A 15,681-nucleotide genomic window follows, 5' to 3' on the forward strand; every position below is an offset into this window, starting at 1 on the left:
TGTATTTCTTTGACCTTATTACAATAGCAGAAGAAAAATTACGCCCCCGGGTGGGCTTGAACCACCAACCTTTCGGTTAACAGCCGAACGCGCTAACCGATTGCGCCACGGAGGCACATCCGTAGGTGTTGTTTATGAGTACACAAATCTGAAAATATGTAAATACTCTAAAGTAACAGGCCGAGACCTGTAAGTGCTTACGTTATTAGGCTGATGTGTCATATGAATCAAATCTGCCTGGAGTTGGTGATAAATAGATGTCTGCATACTGTCAATTGATTGGAGACGATTTGATGTCGGTGAAGAAGTGCCATGGGGCTTACTTACGTAAAGAGAAGGGCGAGTGTAGAACATGCTTTGTTCTGTCATCAAATGGAAGACAATTGAAATATAATGATTGAGATATGAAAACTTGTCCTAGTACATACAAGGGACATTACCTAGAGGGCCCCATTCCACCAAGGACAAACTATATGAGACCATCTTAATTCTTATGGTATAGTCGTAATAGGATTATCAAGGTAAGAGGCTGCGTTCTTCAGCAGGTTATGGAAATATTTGCAACGTGTAGATTTTGAGACCCTCAGACTAGTAATAGGTAGAAACTATGCCAAGTTGCTTTGTTATCATTATTGTCATTGGGTTGGCGAACTCAAGTGGTGGAAGGGTAACATGGAAGCTTTATTTTCTACTTTGTTGAAAATGGATTTGACGATTTTCTACGTTTTTCATAAGGTGGGAAAGGAGTGAGTTGGGCCCAGCTTGGAATTCGGGAGGTTGAGAAACCTTAGTTCTATCGCGCCAAACCAGTCTCAAGAAAGTGACTTAATAGTTCGACGAATCGTTGGTCTCTCGGGTGGGTTGAACATCAGGGTCGCTCCGAAAATGTTGGTCTCGTGTATAGAGCACAAGATCACAAATCGCAACGATGCTGCTTCAGCAATCCCTAATTGGTATTTTATCATTTCGGCAATGACCCATACTTTTCGTTAGTGAAATAATAGAAGTGGCAAAGGAAAATTGAAAACAGGGAAGTCAGAAGTGATGAATATTCTTTTTCGAGTGAAGTCACTCTAGTGTTATATTCCAGCGAGCTGGTGGGCTCTCGTGTAAGTTATTGTCAACTCCAGAGGTGTGTCTATTGATATGTATTAACACCATCGGAGTTCGATAATTATTAAATGTTTGCCCCTAATGTACGGTTTTGCATCATTGTCATGTTTCACTGCCTCATTGACCCGTCATCGTCTTTGGTGAAGCCCCTTTAACTTGTTTCATTCCGTGACAAAAAGGAATGGGTGGCAGTTCGCTAAGCGAAAGTCGCTGCTAATCCTTACTCCTCTTTTTAAAGTAAACATTTCTTTGTAAAATAAATTAATATTTTATTCTTGTCATTTGTATCGCGTATCTAGTGTTTTCCAACGCATGATCTTCCCTGCTGTGGCATTGAAATCTCCAACTTGCAAGGTATAATCTTGTATGTTGGGGCTCAATTTCGTCGCCTCAATAAAATGGCATTATCATTTGTAGTAGAACAAGTAGTGACTCATTCTGTTGCACAATATTTAAATTTTCTTGACCTCGCTCACTCCCTCAACCTCCAGTTACTCTCTATCTCTTCAACTAAGCCTCCAGCTGGTAATATGACAAGGCTCTGATATTCTATGTGTAGCAGTTCATTTAGTTAAGAGCCATCTACTTGGGAGAATAATTACATTCGGTGGCAATATACACCAGCTCTCAGGGCATTGAAGATGAACCATTATGAGCCGGTCGAGAAGGAACGCCCATGTCAATATAAATCACTCCTTTGTTTTAATTTTTGGTGAGACCATAATTGAGTGCATTTCATAAAACCCAGGCCGTCATTTTGACAGCGGAAGTTTGATGTACCGGCTCGCAGGGCAATTCGACGGATGTCGTCAGCGGGACGAAGTGCGGGAGGTGCATGGGTAGCGTCCGGGGAAGTCCATCTTTCTTACCGTTTCATAATTCCCTTATAAACTAGGACTGCATAGGGAAAACACACCTGGGTAGGCTAGAAGTTCCTTTCACAGTGGAACACGCTAAACGATTACGCCATGAAAGCACACTAGAGTTGTTAGAGCAGACTAAATCTTACTGACATTGTTCCAGAATCAGTTTTGCTCCGTTTCGGAAGAGGGAGATGGGTTAGTTTGATTGCCGCCGTACATAGTCTCCTGGTACTTCCACATGGCTCAATAACCTTTGGGAGGGAACTTGACTCCCTTGCAAACACATTTGCTAGATAAAGTGTAGGATTATTACGAGGAGCCGGTCGTTGTCATTCGGGTTTCCAGACTTAATGGCTGAAAGCATGGAGAAGACTGCTGTGCAGGGTAATCTAGAGAAAGACCGTCTCCGCTTCCATAGAGGACCCAATGCCCATGGTCTTCACCTCTCCACACGAACTCTGCCTTTATTCTTGACCCGCGAAAGTCATAACTCCCTTTTTCCAGGATGAAGTACTTCCTGTCAGGTGCTGCTATGCCGCCAGGAGAACCAGGTCAGCAAGGTGCATGACCAATGTCGGAGGAAATGGATCTTAGGCTTCATTTCGGTATGACCTCATTGCAGTTATGGAAGAAAAGTACCGCCCCCGGGTGGGCTTGAACCACCAACCTTTCGGTTAACAGCCGAACGCGCTAACCAATTGCGCCACGGAGGCACATCCGAAAGGAGCTTTTATGATGAGTAAACCAATCTGGATATACCTTCAGGGTAACAGAGGCTGAGACCTGTAGGTGCTTACGTTCGGTTGATACGTCATTTGAATCATATCTACCAGGAGACGGTAGTGATGAATAAATGTATATTGACACTTGTTTGGGGGGAGTAATTAATCAAAAGCACATAAAAGGGGTAGTTTAGAGAGAGTACCCCCCTCCTCTAAAAGTACAGTGCTGAATGGGACCTCCTTGATTCGTATGGTATAGTCTTAGCGGATTGATAATCAGGGTAAGAGTCTACGTTATTGTGTCGGTAGAGTGAGAGAAATCTTTGCATCATGTTCCTTTTGAGACCCTCAGACAAGTAGATGAATCATTGAGCATTGGGAAGGTAATAGCTGGAAATTGTTCCTTGGAACTGAAGTCTGGTTTCTCACTTGGGGAAGTTCTTAATCAAGGCATACAGGTTTGTAATAACTATTGTCGTTGGGTTGACTAACTCAAGTGATGGAACGTGACAACGGAGGCTTTTGTTTTCTACAGTGTTCCAAACTGGATGGACATTCGACAATTTCGACGGTCCTCATGAAGGGAAATAGGAGTAGGAAATTTGGGCTCAACTTGGACTTTAGGGGCGAGGCACCATCATGGCTCGTTCCTAATGAGTCATAATTTCACTGCTTCATTAACCCCTTATTTTCTTTAGTGAATCCCCTCATCTTAATGCGATTTGTTTGGGAGAGGAATGGATGACGGTTCGTTCAATGAAACTCGCTACTGATCATTACAACTCTGAATTACGTGCTCTTTACATGTTGGCTACATTTCTTTGCAAAAATCTATTGACAGTGTATCCTTGCCACCCCTCTCGTTCTTAGTGTTTCCCAACGCACGATTTCCATGTCATGATCTTCCATACTTTGGCATTGAAATATCCAGTTTGCAAAGTATAATTTTCTTTTGGTGTAATGTCTGTCATTGCTGGGCCCAAATCTTGTCGCCTTGATAAAATCTCATTACTTTTTGCAGTAGAAGTGGTAACTGTCTATTCTACAAGATTTAACAATATCCTATGACCACGTTCACTCCCTCAAACTCCCAGTTATTCTCAATTTCTTCCAAGCTTCCATTTGGTAATAATTTAAGATTTTGACATTGCAGGTGTAGCATTTCATTTAAGTGAGATTGTTAAGTGCCAACTAATGGAGAGTAATTACATTCAGTGGCACTCTGCATACCAACTCTCAGGGCATTGAAGATGAACTTTCAGGAGCCGATCAAAGAGGAACGCCCTTGTCAGTACAATTCGATTTTTTGTCTTAATATTTGGTGAGAGATTTCGTTACCACTTTCTTAAATATATCTAGATGAATTATATCATTAGTGTACGTCATTTTGACAGCGGCGCATCATAGAAAATGATCTCCATTGAAGTTTTGGCTACCATTAGGTTTCTGCAACTTGAGTTTATATGATGACCTCTGTATCTTCCACACAAGACCTGTTCGATACTGGCGACGATCTCTAGTCGAACCATCTGTTGTAATTCAGATACTCGACCTAACCAGGGTCAAAGTGTCATCTTTCACTGGTAAATTTGATCAGTATCTACGCCTTTCTGAAGGGCCCGTTAGCTCAGTTGGTTAGAGCGCCGTGCTGATAACGCGGAGGTCGTGGGTTCGACCCCCATGCGGGCCATCTGACCTTTAGATTATGTAAAGGTAGTTCGAAAACGAAAAGAGAACATGTCCTCTTATCTGGAAGTCAGAGTAATTCGACGGATATCAGTGGGACAAAGTGAGCTAGATGCAAAGAGTCTTGGGAAGTTAATCTTTGTTATCATTTCATAATACCATCATAAACTGCGACTGCATAGGGAAACACCCCTGGGTAGACTAAACTTCCTTTCACAGTAGAACGCGCTAAACGATTGCATCACGAAAGCACATTAGTGTTGTTAGAGGAGATCAAATCTTTCTAACATTGTGCCATAACCACTTTTTCTCTGTTTTGGAAGAGATTTGTTGGTTCGATTGCTGCCGCTAATCATCTCCCGGTACTTCGACATGAGTCGATACCCACTTGGCAACTCTAGTCCAATGCTGTTGCAGTTGTTGTCATTCGGGTTTCTAGACTTGATGGCTGAAAGCATGGAGAATAAGATTGTCCGATGTGCAGGGTAATCTGAAGAATGACCGTCTCCACTTGTGTAGAGGAGCCTGTGCCCATGATCTTCACACCACCATCAACTCCAACTTTGTGCCAGACCTACGAACCACATTACTGTCACTCCCTGGGTGGGTCAAGTATTGCGTCTCAAGTCATGCGGTGCCGCCAGGAGAATCAGGTCAGCGAGTTGTATAACCAGTGCTTGAGGAAATGTATCTTTCCATATCGTTATGAACTCATTGAACTTGTGGAAGAAAAGGACCGCCCCCGGGTGGGCTTGAACCACCAACCTTTCGGTTAACAGCCGAACGCGCTAACCAATTGCGCCACGGAGGCACATCCGAAAGGATCTTTTATGATGATCATATCAATCTGGAAATATTTCCAGGGTAACAGAAGGTGAGACTTGGAGGTGCTATGTTCGGTTGGTGTGTCATATGAATCATATCTTCCCGCAGACGGTAGTGATAAATCGATGTTTGCATAGTGTCATTTGTTTGGGATGATTAATCGGGTAGTTCTGGAAGAGAGCCCTTTCCCGCGCCCATCCATAGGTCCATTGATTGATGGGACCTCCATCTTCATCCGTATGGTATTGTCTTAATCGGATTGATAATGAAGAAAGGCTGCTTTCTTCTGCCGGTAGGATGAGGCAAGTCTTTCTAATGTGTAGATTCTGAGACACCCCCCCACCCAGACGAGTAGATAAACCCTTGAGCATTGAGAAGGTAATAGCCTTTGGAACTGAAGTCTGGAATTTTTTCCCTCGCGGTGAAGTTCTTAATGAAGTCAAACACCTTTGAAATCAGTACTGTCGTTGGGTTGGCTAACTCAAGTGGTGGAACGTGACCATGGAGGCTTTGTTTTCTCTCATGTTCAAATTGGATTAGACATTTGAGTTTCGACCTACATAAATAGAAATAGGACTGGGTTAGACCCAGCTTGGACCTCAGGGGTTGAGGCACCTCTCTGTTCTCTTGCCCGTAACAAGTATAAGAAAATGATTCAATAGTTTGGCGAATCGTTAGTCTCTTGGATGAGTTGAACGTCTTGGTCGTTCGAAAACGCTTGGCCTCACTTATTGAGGCTAGGTTCACAAATCGTAAGGATGCCTTCGCTTCAGCAATACCAAACTGGTATTTTATTATTTCTTGGGCAATATCCAGCGCTTTCCATAATGAAATAATAGAAATGGTAAGTGAAATTGATTGAAAAAGATAGGTAAAGGTGATGGATATTATTTTTCGAGGGGAGTTACTCTAGGCGACATCCGGTGGGCTCTCGTGTAGGTTATTGTATGAGCTCCATAGGCGATACCCCAAATGTATTAGCACCGTCAGAGTTCAGTAATTGTAAAGTATTTGCCCGTGCTGTCCGAATGTTGCATCACTGTTTTGTTACACGGACTTGACCCCACATCTTCAGTGAAGTCCCTCTAACTTGTTGTATTCTGTTAGGAAGAGGAATAGATGACGGTTCGCACAGTGAAACTCTCTGCTAATCATTACTCTTCTGAAGCACGTGTTCATTATTTATAGGCAACATTTATTTGTAAAAATCAATTAACATCTTATTCTTGTCATTTGTGTCGCGTACTTAATGTTTCCCAATTCACGATTCCCTGCCATGATCTACGTCATTGAAATCTCCAGCTTGCCAATTTTTTGTCTAATGTCTGTATTGAAGGATAAATTTCGTCGTCTTAATAAAATTTATTAGCTTTTTTACTAGAAAAAATAGTAGTGACTGTCACCCTGCTGAAAAGATGTAATGGTTCCCCGTGACCACGCTCACTACCTCATGTTCCCAGTTCTTTGTTTCTCACATCAGTCTTCCACTTGGTAATATTGTAAGGTTCTAATATCGGAGGCTCTCAGGGCAGTGAAAATGAACCTTCAGGAGCCGGTCAAAGAGGAACGCCGTGACAGTATAATTAGATTTTTTATTTTATATTTTCTAATTGATTTATTATTATTTTATTTATTTTATTATTATTATTTTATTTGTACTTTATTTTTATTTATTATAATTTTTTATGAGAGACATTTCGTTACCTTATTAAATATATTTAATAGAACCCTGTTGGTAAGGTGCACAAATGTCCAGTTCGTCATAGAAAATTATCCCAAGAGAAGTGCTAGCTGACATTAGAGTTTTACAACTTAACTTTATAAGATGACCTTATCGTCCACACAAGATCTATTCGACATTAGCGACGATCTCTAATCGAACCAACTGATGTAATTCAGATACTCAGGCTTAATCGGCGTCAAAGCGTTAGATCTCACCCGTTTTAAATTTCACCATTATTGACGCCATTCTGAGCGGCCCGTTAGCTCAGTTGGTTAGAGCGCCGTGCTGATAACGCGGAGGTCGTGGGTTCGACCCCCATGCGGGCCATCTGATCTTTGACTATGTAGTGTATTATCCGAAAACGGAAAGCATTCCCTCATATCCGGAAGTTTATAGCGGCCCGCAGGGCAATCCGACGGATATCGTCAATATGACAAAGTGAAGGAGATGCATAGAGTCCATGGGAGTTTTTGTTTTTTTTCTTTTATGATTCCCATATAAAATGCGACTGCAGAGGGAAAACAGTCATGGGCAGGCACATTAGATTTGTTAGAGGAGGCAAAATCTGACATTGTGCCAGAAGTTTTACCCTATTTCGGAAGAGAGAAATGAGCTGGTTCGATTTCCTTCTCTCTTCGTCTTTTGGTACTTTGACATAGCTCGATACCCATTTGAGGGCAACTCTACCCCCTTGTTGTAGTTGCTGTATGAAGTGTAGGGTTATGAGGAGTCGGATGTTCTCCCTCTGGTTTTCAGACTAGACTCCGTTGTGCAGGACAATCTGGAAAATGACCATCACTTGCATAGAGGAGCCGGTGCTCATGATCAACACCCCTCCACACCACCACAAACTTCAGCTTTGATCTTAACTTCCAAAGGACATCACTGCTATTTCCAAGGATGGGTCAAGTATTGCCTGTCAAGTCTTGCGGTGCTGCCAGGAGAACCAGGTCAGCGAGATGTATGACTAGTGCTTGAGGAAATGCTTCTTAGGCTTCATTTCGTTATGACCTCATTGTAGTTATGGAAGAAAAGGACCGCCCCCGGGTGGGCTTGAACCACCAACCTTTCGGTTAACAGCCGAACGCGCTAACCGATTGCGCCACGGAGGCACAACCGGAAGGATCTTTTATGATCATATGTTAGTGACAGAGTTTGAGAAGGTGTGCGAAAGAAGGAAGTTGGAGATAAATGTGGGTAAAAGTAAGGTGATGAGATGTACAATGGGAAGAAGTGGCAGCAGACTAGAAGTGAGCATTAAGGGAGAGAGGCTGGAGGAGGTGGATAGTTTTAGATACTTGGGTGCGAATGTGGCAGGAAAGGGAGGAGTGGAGGTGGAGGAAGAATGTAGATTGAAAGAAGCGAGCAAATGCCTTGGGGGATTAAAAAGTGTAATGAGAAATAGACATTTGGGAATGGATGAGGAGATTCTATGAAGGAGTGATTGTGCCGATAGCACTGTATGGGGCAGAAACATGGAACATAAGAGAGGAAAAGAGGAGTTTGAACATGTTCGAGAAGTATAAGAGTTACTAGGTTGGATACAGTGAGAAATGAGGAGAGGAGGAGAACGGGAGTGGAAAGGGGGTTGTGATATAGGGTTGATGAAAGAGTATTAGGATGATTTGGACTCATGGAAAGAATGAGTGAAGAAAGACTAGTAAAAGAGGTGTGAAAAGCAGATGTGGAAGGAGTGAACATGAGGAGTCAACCGAAGATGGATGGGGTAAAAGGGGCTTTGGGAAAGAGGGGAATGTCTGTTGAGGAAGGACGGGAGAGGACAGAGGTGAATGGAGAAAAGTTGTATATGGATGATGCTGTGATGAATGAGGTGGAACGGATAGGGGGTGGGTGAGTGTGTGTGAGAAAAAACTTGACGCAGCCCTCAGGGATTTCTCCCCGTCTTCTCTTCTGCATAAGGGGAAGGAGAGGGGGGTCGCCGATTTAATGAAGAGGCCTTGCTGTGGATGTGCTGTGTCTAATGACACTGCTTCTAACCCAGGACAGTGGGCGAGATGCAGGGATGACCCGTCATCCAGGTGCCGAGATAAGAGGGAGGGAAGAGGGTGGAGGAGAGTGGAATGGGTGGGAGTATATTTTATGCCTTTCTTATTTTGTTTTGGGGGGGGTAATCTTTGGTATATGTATGTATGAATGATATATGCCAGGAGATGGTGTTGATGAGTAGATGTTTGTATTGTGCCAATTGTTAATGGACGATTAATCAAAAGCTCATACAAGGGGCAGTTCTGAAAGAGCCCTCCCCCATTCGGCCCAATGCTGTATGACTTTTATCTTGATTCATATGGTGTAGTCTGATTCGGATTGATAATGTATGAGGCTACATTTTTATGCAGGTAGGGTGACGGAAGTCTTGCAACGTGTAGGTTTTGAGACCCCCAAACGAGTGATGAGCCCTTGAACATTGGGAAGGTAATAACTAGAAAATCTGCCTTGAAACTGAAGTCAGGCTTTTCTCATGATGACGTTTTTATAATCAAGGCAAACAGCTTTGTAGTCGTTATTGTCGTTGGGTTGGCGAACTCGAGGTGGAAGGTGACTTTAGAGGCTTTGTTTTCTACCATGTTCAAAATGGATTAGAAACTTGAATTTCTACGTTCTTTGTATTTTCCACACAAGACCTGTTCGATACTGATCTTGTCGACCTCTTGTCCAACCAGATGTTGCAATTAAGACACGAAGGCACAAGCAGCGTCAATGTGTCATCTTACACCTGTCGTGAATTTGATCAGCATTCCCGTTCTTCTCAACGGCCCGTTAGCTCAGTTGGTTAGAGCGCCGTGCTGATAACGCGGAGGTCGTGGGTTCGACCCCCATGCGGGCCATCTGACCTTTAACGTACTAGGAATACAATAATCCTGTTTGGAGGAAATGTCCCCACCCCATCCTAAGGTACATCCAATTGGTACGCGGAACGAGTGTGGCACCTCGAAAGTCTAACGATGACGTCAGCGGAACCAAGTCGGGAGACGCGAGACCAAAGAGTCCGAGAAAGTGGATCTTGGGTAGCATCTCTTTGACCTTATTCCAGTTGCAGAAGAAAAACTGCGCCCCCGGGTGGGCTCGAACCACCAACCTTTCGGTTAACAGCCGAACGCGCTAACCGATTGCGCCACGGAGGCACATCCGAAATGGTTCTTGAATATAAGTACACCAAACAGGTATTTATTAACACCCCTGAATAAGTGAAGATAAGACCCTGGAAGGCCAGTATGAGGTTTGACGGGTGAGATGGAAAAGGAATTTCCAAACTGGCCACATGTCCTTCACGAACTGGACGACCATCACTCACGGACAGTGCGGCCACAGTGAAGAAAGTGGAGGATCTTAACCTGGAAGACTGACGGGTAACCGTCCACTTGATCATGCATGAGACTGGTCTTAGTCACGGCAGTGTGTGGAAAATTATTCACGACGAACTGCACATATCTAAGGTGTCAGCACGCGGTCCCGCGCTTACTGACTCTTCTCCAAAGGCAAAGAAGTGTGGTAATGTGGTGTGCTTCCACTCCTTCCTCATCTCTTTGGTCTCTGGATCATACAGATTGATCCAACTTTCGTCCATAGTTACCAGACGACCAAAGAAACCCTCTTCATCCTGCTCCAAAAGAGTCAACATCTGCCTCGACAGGTCACGCCGTCTTTGCTTTTGGAGAAGAGTCAGTAAGCGCGGGACCTAGCGTGCTGACACCTTAGACATGTGCAGTTCGTCGTGAATAATTTTTCACACACTGCCGTAACTAAGACCAGTGTCATGCATGATCATGTGGATGGTTACCCGTCAGTCTTCGAGGATAAGATCCTCCACTTTCTTCACTGTGGCCGCACTGTCCGTGAGTGATGGTCGTCCAGTTGGCTCGTGAAGGACAAGTGGCCAGTTTGGAAATTCCTTTTCCATCTCACCCGTCAAACCTCATACTGGCCTTCCAGGGTCTTATCTTCACTTATTCAGGGGTATTAATAAATTCCTGTTTGGTGTACTTGTATTCAAGAACCATTTCGGATGTGCCTCCGTGGCGCAATCGGTTAGCGCGTTCGGCTGTTAACCGAAAGGTTGGTGGTTCGAGCCCACCCGGGGGCGCAGTTTTTCTTCTGCAACTGGAATAAGGTCAAAGAGATGCGACTCAAGATCCACTTTCTCGAACTCTTTGGTCTCGCGTCTCCCGACTTGGTTCCGCTGACGTCATCGTTAGACTTTCGAGGTGCCATACTCGCTCCGCGTACCAATCTGATGTACCTTAGGATGTGCTGGGGACATTTCCTACACCAAATAGGAATATTGTATTCCTAGTACGTTAAAGGTCAGATGGCCCGCATGGGGGTCGAACCCACGACCTCCGCGTTATCAGCACGGCGCTCTAACCAACTGAGCTAACGGGCCGTTGAGAAGAACGGGAATGATGATCAAATTCACGACAGATGTAAGATGACACATTGACGCTGCTTGTGCCTTCGTGTCTTAATTACAACACCTGGTTGGACAAGAGATCGACAAGATCAGTATCGAACAGATCTTGTGTGGAAAATACAAAGAACGTAGAAATTCAAGTTTCTAATCCATTCTGAACATGGTAGAAAACAAAGCCTTCAAAGTCACCTTCCACCTCTTGAGTTCGCCAACCCAACGACAATAACGACTACAAAGTTGTTTGCCTTGATTAAAAACGTTATCATGAGAAAAGCCTGACTTAAGTTTCAAGGCAGATTTTCTAGTTATTACCTTCCCAATGTTCAAGGGCTCATCACTCGTCTGGGGGTCTCAAATCCTACACGTTGCAAAGACTTCCGTCACCCTACCTAAAAATGTAGCCTCATACACTATCAATCCGAATCAGACTATACCATGTGAATCAAGATAGAAGTCATACAGCATTGGGCCGAATGGTGGAGGGCTCTTTCAGAACTGCCCCTTGTATGAGCTTTTGATTAATCGTCCATTACCAACTGACATTATGCAAGCATCTACTCATCAACACCATCTCCAGGCAGATATGATTCATACCTATACCAAAGGCTTTTTCCTCCTTATAAGGGAGGTAGCAAAAGAAAAGAAAAGAAAAAATCTATATCACACTCCACTCTCCACCCTCTTCCCTCCCTCTTATCTTGACACCCCCTGGATGACGGATCATCCCTGCATCTCGCCCACTGCCCTAGGTTAGAAGCAGTGTCATTAGACACAGCACATCTACAGAAAGACCGCTTCATTAAATCGGCGACCCCCCTCTCCTTCCCCTTATGCAGAAGAGAAGACGGGGAGAAATTCCTTCGGGCTGCATCACACTGACTCCCTCACCCCCCCATCCGTTCCACCTCATTCATCACAGCATCATTCATATACAACCTTTCTCCATTCACCTCTGTCTTCTGTCCTCTCTCGTCCTTCCTCAACAGACATTCCCCTCTTTCCCAAAACCCCTTTTACCCCATCCATCTTCGGTTGACTCCTCATGTTCACTCCTTCCACATCTGCTTTCCACACCTCTTTTACTAGTGTTTCTTAATTCATTCTTTCCATGTGTCCAAATCATCCTAATACTCTTTCATCAACCCTATATCACAACCCCCTTTCCACCCCCGTTCTCCTCCTCTCCTCATTTCTCACTGTATCCAACCTAGTAACTCTTATACTTCTCGAACATGTTCAAACTCCTCTTTTCCTCTCTTATGTTCCATGTTTCTGTCCCAAACAGTGCTTTCGGCTCAATCACTCCTTCATACAATGTCCTCTTAGCATCCATTCCCAACTGTCTATTTCTCATTACACTTTTTAATCCCCCAAGGCATTTGCTCGCTTCTTTCAATCTACATTCTACCTCCACCTCCACTCCTCCTTTTCCTGCCACATTCGCACCCAAGTATCTAAAACTATCCACCTCCTCCAGCCTCTCTCCCTTAATCCTCACTTCTAGTCTGCTGCCACTTCTTCCAACTTCCTTCTTTCGCACACCTTCTTCTCAAACTCTGTCACTAACATATGATCATAAAAGATACTTACGGTTGTGCCTCCGTGGCGCAATCGGTTAGCGCGTTCGGCTGTTAACCGAAAGGTTGGTGGTTCAAGCCCACCCGGGGGCGGTCCTTTTCTTCCATAACTACAATGAGGTCATAACGAAATGAAGCCTAAGAAGCATTTCCTCAAGCACTAGTCATGCATTTCGCCGACCTGGTTCTCCTGGCAGCACCGCAAGACTTGTCAGGCAATACTTAACCCACCTTTGGAAATAGCAGTGATGTCCTTTGGAAGTTAAGATCAAAGCTGAAGTTTGTGGTGGTGTGGAGGGGTGTTGATCATGAGCACCGGTTCCTCTATGCAAGTGGAGATGGTCATTTTCCAGATTGTCCTGCACAACGGACAGTCTAGTCTGAAAACAAGAGGGAGAACATCCGACTCCTCATAACCCTACACTTCATACAGCAACTACAACAACAAGGGGGTAGAGTTGCCCTCAAATGGGTATCGAGTTGTGTCAAAGTACCAAAAGACGAAGAGAGGCGGCAATTGAACCAGCTCATTTTTCTCTTCCGAAATAGGGTAAAAATTGTTCTGGCACAATGTCAGAAAGATCTTGCCAAAAAAAAAAAAAAAAAAAAAAAAAAAAAAAAACCCATGGACTCTATGCATCTCCTTCACTTTGTCCCACTGACGATGTCCGTCGGATTACCCTGCGGGCCGCTATAAACTTCCAGATATGAGGGAATACTCTCCGTTTTCGGATAATACACAACATAGTCAAAGATCAGATGGCCCGCATGGGGGTCGAACCCACGACCTCCGCGTTATCAGCACGGCGCTCTAACCAACTGAGCTAACGGGCCGCTCAGAATGGCGTCAATAATGCTGAAATTTAAAACGGGTGAGAACTAACGCTTTGACGCCGATTAAGCCTGAGTATCTGAATTACATCAGTTGGTTTGATTAGAGATCGTCGCTAATATCGAATAGATCTTGTGTGGACGATAAGGTCATCTTATAAACTTAGTTGTAAAACTAATGGCAGCTAGCACTTCTCTGGGGATAATTTTCAATGATACACCGTTGTCAAAATGACGAACCGCTTTGTGAACCCCACCAACAGGGTTCTACTAACTATATATAATAAGGTGGTACGAAATGTCTCTAAAAGATAAAAAAAAATAATAATAAATAAAAGTAAAATAATAAAATAAGTAAATAAATTATTATAAAAAAAGTACATAAAATAATAATGAATTTAAAAAATATCAAATAGATAAAAAAGTGAATTATACTGTTACGGGCGTTCCTCTTTGACCGGCTCCTGAAGGTTCATTTTCACTGCCCTGAGAGCCTGCGATATTAGAACCTTAGAATATTACCAAGTGGAAGACTGATGGGAGAAACAAAGAACTGTGAACATGAGGTAGTGAGTGCGGTCACGGGGAACCATTACATCTTGTACAACAGGGTGACAGTCACTACTATTTGTTCTAGTACAAAAGCTAATAAATTTTATTAAGACGACGAAATTTATCCTTCAATACAGACATAAGATAAAAAATTGGCAAGCTGGAGATTTCAATGACGAAGACCATGGCAGGGAATCGTGAATTGGGAAACACTAAATACGCGACACAAATGACAAGGATAATTGATTTTTGTTAATAGATTCTTACAAAGAAATGTTGCCTATAGATAATGAACACGTACTTCAGAAGAGTAATGATTAGCAGAGAGTTTCACTGTGCGAACCGTCATCTATTCCTCTTCCTAACAGAATACAACATGTTAGAGGGACTTCACTGGAGATGTGGGGTCAAGTCCGTGTAACAAAATAATGATGCAAAATTCGGACAGCACGGGCAAATTCTTTACAATTACTGAACTCTGACGGTGCTAATACATTTGGGGTATCGCCTATGGAGCTCACACAATAACCTACACGAGAGCCCACCAGCTCGTACGGATGTCGCCTAGAGTAACTCCACTCGAAAAATAATATCCATCACCTTTACCTATCTTTTTCAATCAATTTCACTTACCATTTCTATTATTTCCTTATGGAAAGCGCTAGATATTGCCGAAGAAATAACAAATTGCCAGTTTAGTATTCCAGAAGCAACGACATCCCTACGATTTGTGAACCTAGCCTCAATAAGTGAGGCCAAGCGTTTTCGAACGACTAAATCGTTCAACTCATCCAAGAGACTAACGATTCGCCAAACTATTGAATCATTTTCTTATACTTGTTACGGGCAAGAGAACAGAGAGGTGCCTCAACCCCTGAGGTCCAAGCTGGGTCTAACCCAGTCCTATTTCTATTTATGTAGGTCGAAACTCAAATGTCTAATCCAATTTGAACATGAGAGAAAACAAAGCCTCCATGGTCTTATTCCACCACTTGAGTTAGCCAACCCAACGACAGTATTGATTTCAAACCAGTTTGCCTTCATTAAGAACTTCACCGCGTGGGAAAAAAATCCAGACTTCAGTTCCAAAGGCTATTACCTTCTCAATGCTCAAGGGTTTATCTACTCGTCTGGTGGGGGGGGTCTCAGAATCTACACATTAGAAAGACTTGCCTCATCCTACCGGCAGAAGAAAGCAGCCCTTCTTCATTATCAATCCGATTAAGACAATACCATACGGATCAAGATGGAGGTCCCATCAACCAATGGACCTATGGATGGGCGCGGGAAGGGGCTCTCTTCCAGAACTACCCGATTAATCGTCCCAAACAAATGACACTATGTGAACATCGATTTATCA

General features: G+C 43.5%; 1 protein-coding gene and 12 non-coding genes across 13 annotated transcripts in view; 5 read left to right on the forward strand and 8 right to left on the reverse strand.

Annotated features, from left to right (window-relative positions):
• LOC143024572 (dynein axonemal heavy chain 7-like) overlaps nt 1-15,681 on the reverse strand; it is a 377,264-nt gene that overhangs the window by 229,325 nt on the left and 132,258 nt on the right. The window lies entirely within an intron of this gene.
• Nucleotides 42-115, reverse strand: TRNAN-GUU (transfer RNA asparagine (anticodon GUU)). Its single transcript has one exon. It is a non-coding gene; the product is annotated as a tRNA-Asn (tRNA).
• TRNAN-GUU (transfer RNA asparagine (anticodon GUU)) lies at nt 2,616-2,689 on the reverse strand. Its single transcript has one exon. It is a non-coding gene; the product is annotated as a tRNA-Asn (tRNA).
• TRNAI-GAU (transfer RNA isoleucine (anticodon GAU)) lies at nt 4,315-4,388 on the forward strand. The gene has a single exon. It is a non-coding gene; the product is annotated as a tRNA-Ile (tRNA).
• Nucleotides 5,122-5,195, reverse strand: TRNAN-GUU (transfer RNA asparagine (anticodon GUU)). Its single transcript has one exon. It is a non-coding gene; the product is annotated as a tRNA-Asn (tRNA).
• TRNAI-GAU (transfer RNA isoleucine (anticodon GAU)) lies at nt 7,186-7,259 on the forward strand. The gene has a single exon. It is a non-coding gene; the product is annotated as a tRNA-Ile (tRNA).
• On the reverse strand, nt 7,971-8,044 carry TRNAN-GUU (transfer RNA asparagine (anticodon GUU)). Its single transcript has one exon. It is a non-coding gene; the product is annotated as a tRNA-Asn (tRNA).
• On the forward strand, nt 9,705-9,778 carry TRNAI-GAU (transfer RNA isoleucine (anticodon GAU)). The gene has a single exon. It is a non-coding gene; the product is annotated as a tRNA-Ile (tRNA).
• Nucleotides 10,002-10,075, reverse strand: TRNAN-GUU (transfer RNA asparagine (anticodon GUU)). The gene has a single exon. It is a non-coding gene; the product is annotated as a tRNA-Asn (tRNA).
• Nucleotides 10,961-11,034, forward strand: TRNAN-GUU (transfer RNA asparagine (anticodon GUU)). The gene has a single exon. It is a non-coding gene; the product is annotated as a tRNA-Asn (tRNA).
• Nucleotides 11,261-11,334, reverse strand: TRNAI-GAU (transfer RNA isoleucine (anticodon GAU)). Its single transcript has one exon. It is a non-coding gene; the product is annotated as a tRNA-Ile (tRNA).
• On the forward strand, nt 12,958-13,031 carry TRNAN-GUU (transfer RNA asparagine (anticodon GUU)). The gene has a single exon. It is a non-coding gene; the product is annotated as a tRNA-Asn (tRNA).
• Nucleotides 13,699-13,772, reverse strand: TRNAI-GAU (transfer RNA isoleucine (anticodon GAU)). Its single transcript has one exon. It is a non-coding gene; the product is annotated as a tRNA-Ile (tRNA).

The sequence above is a fragment of the Oratosquilla oratoria genome, chromosome 4 (assembly GCF_046742065.1).
Source record: "Oratosquilla oratoria isolate Oo_2021 chromosome 4, ASM4674206v1, whole genome shotgun sequence".
NCBI lineage: Eukaryota > Metazoa > Arthropoda > Malacostraca > Stomatopoda > Squillidae > Oratosquilla > Oratosquilla oratoria.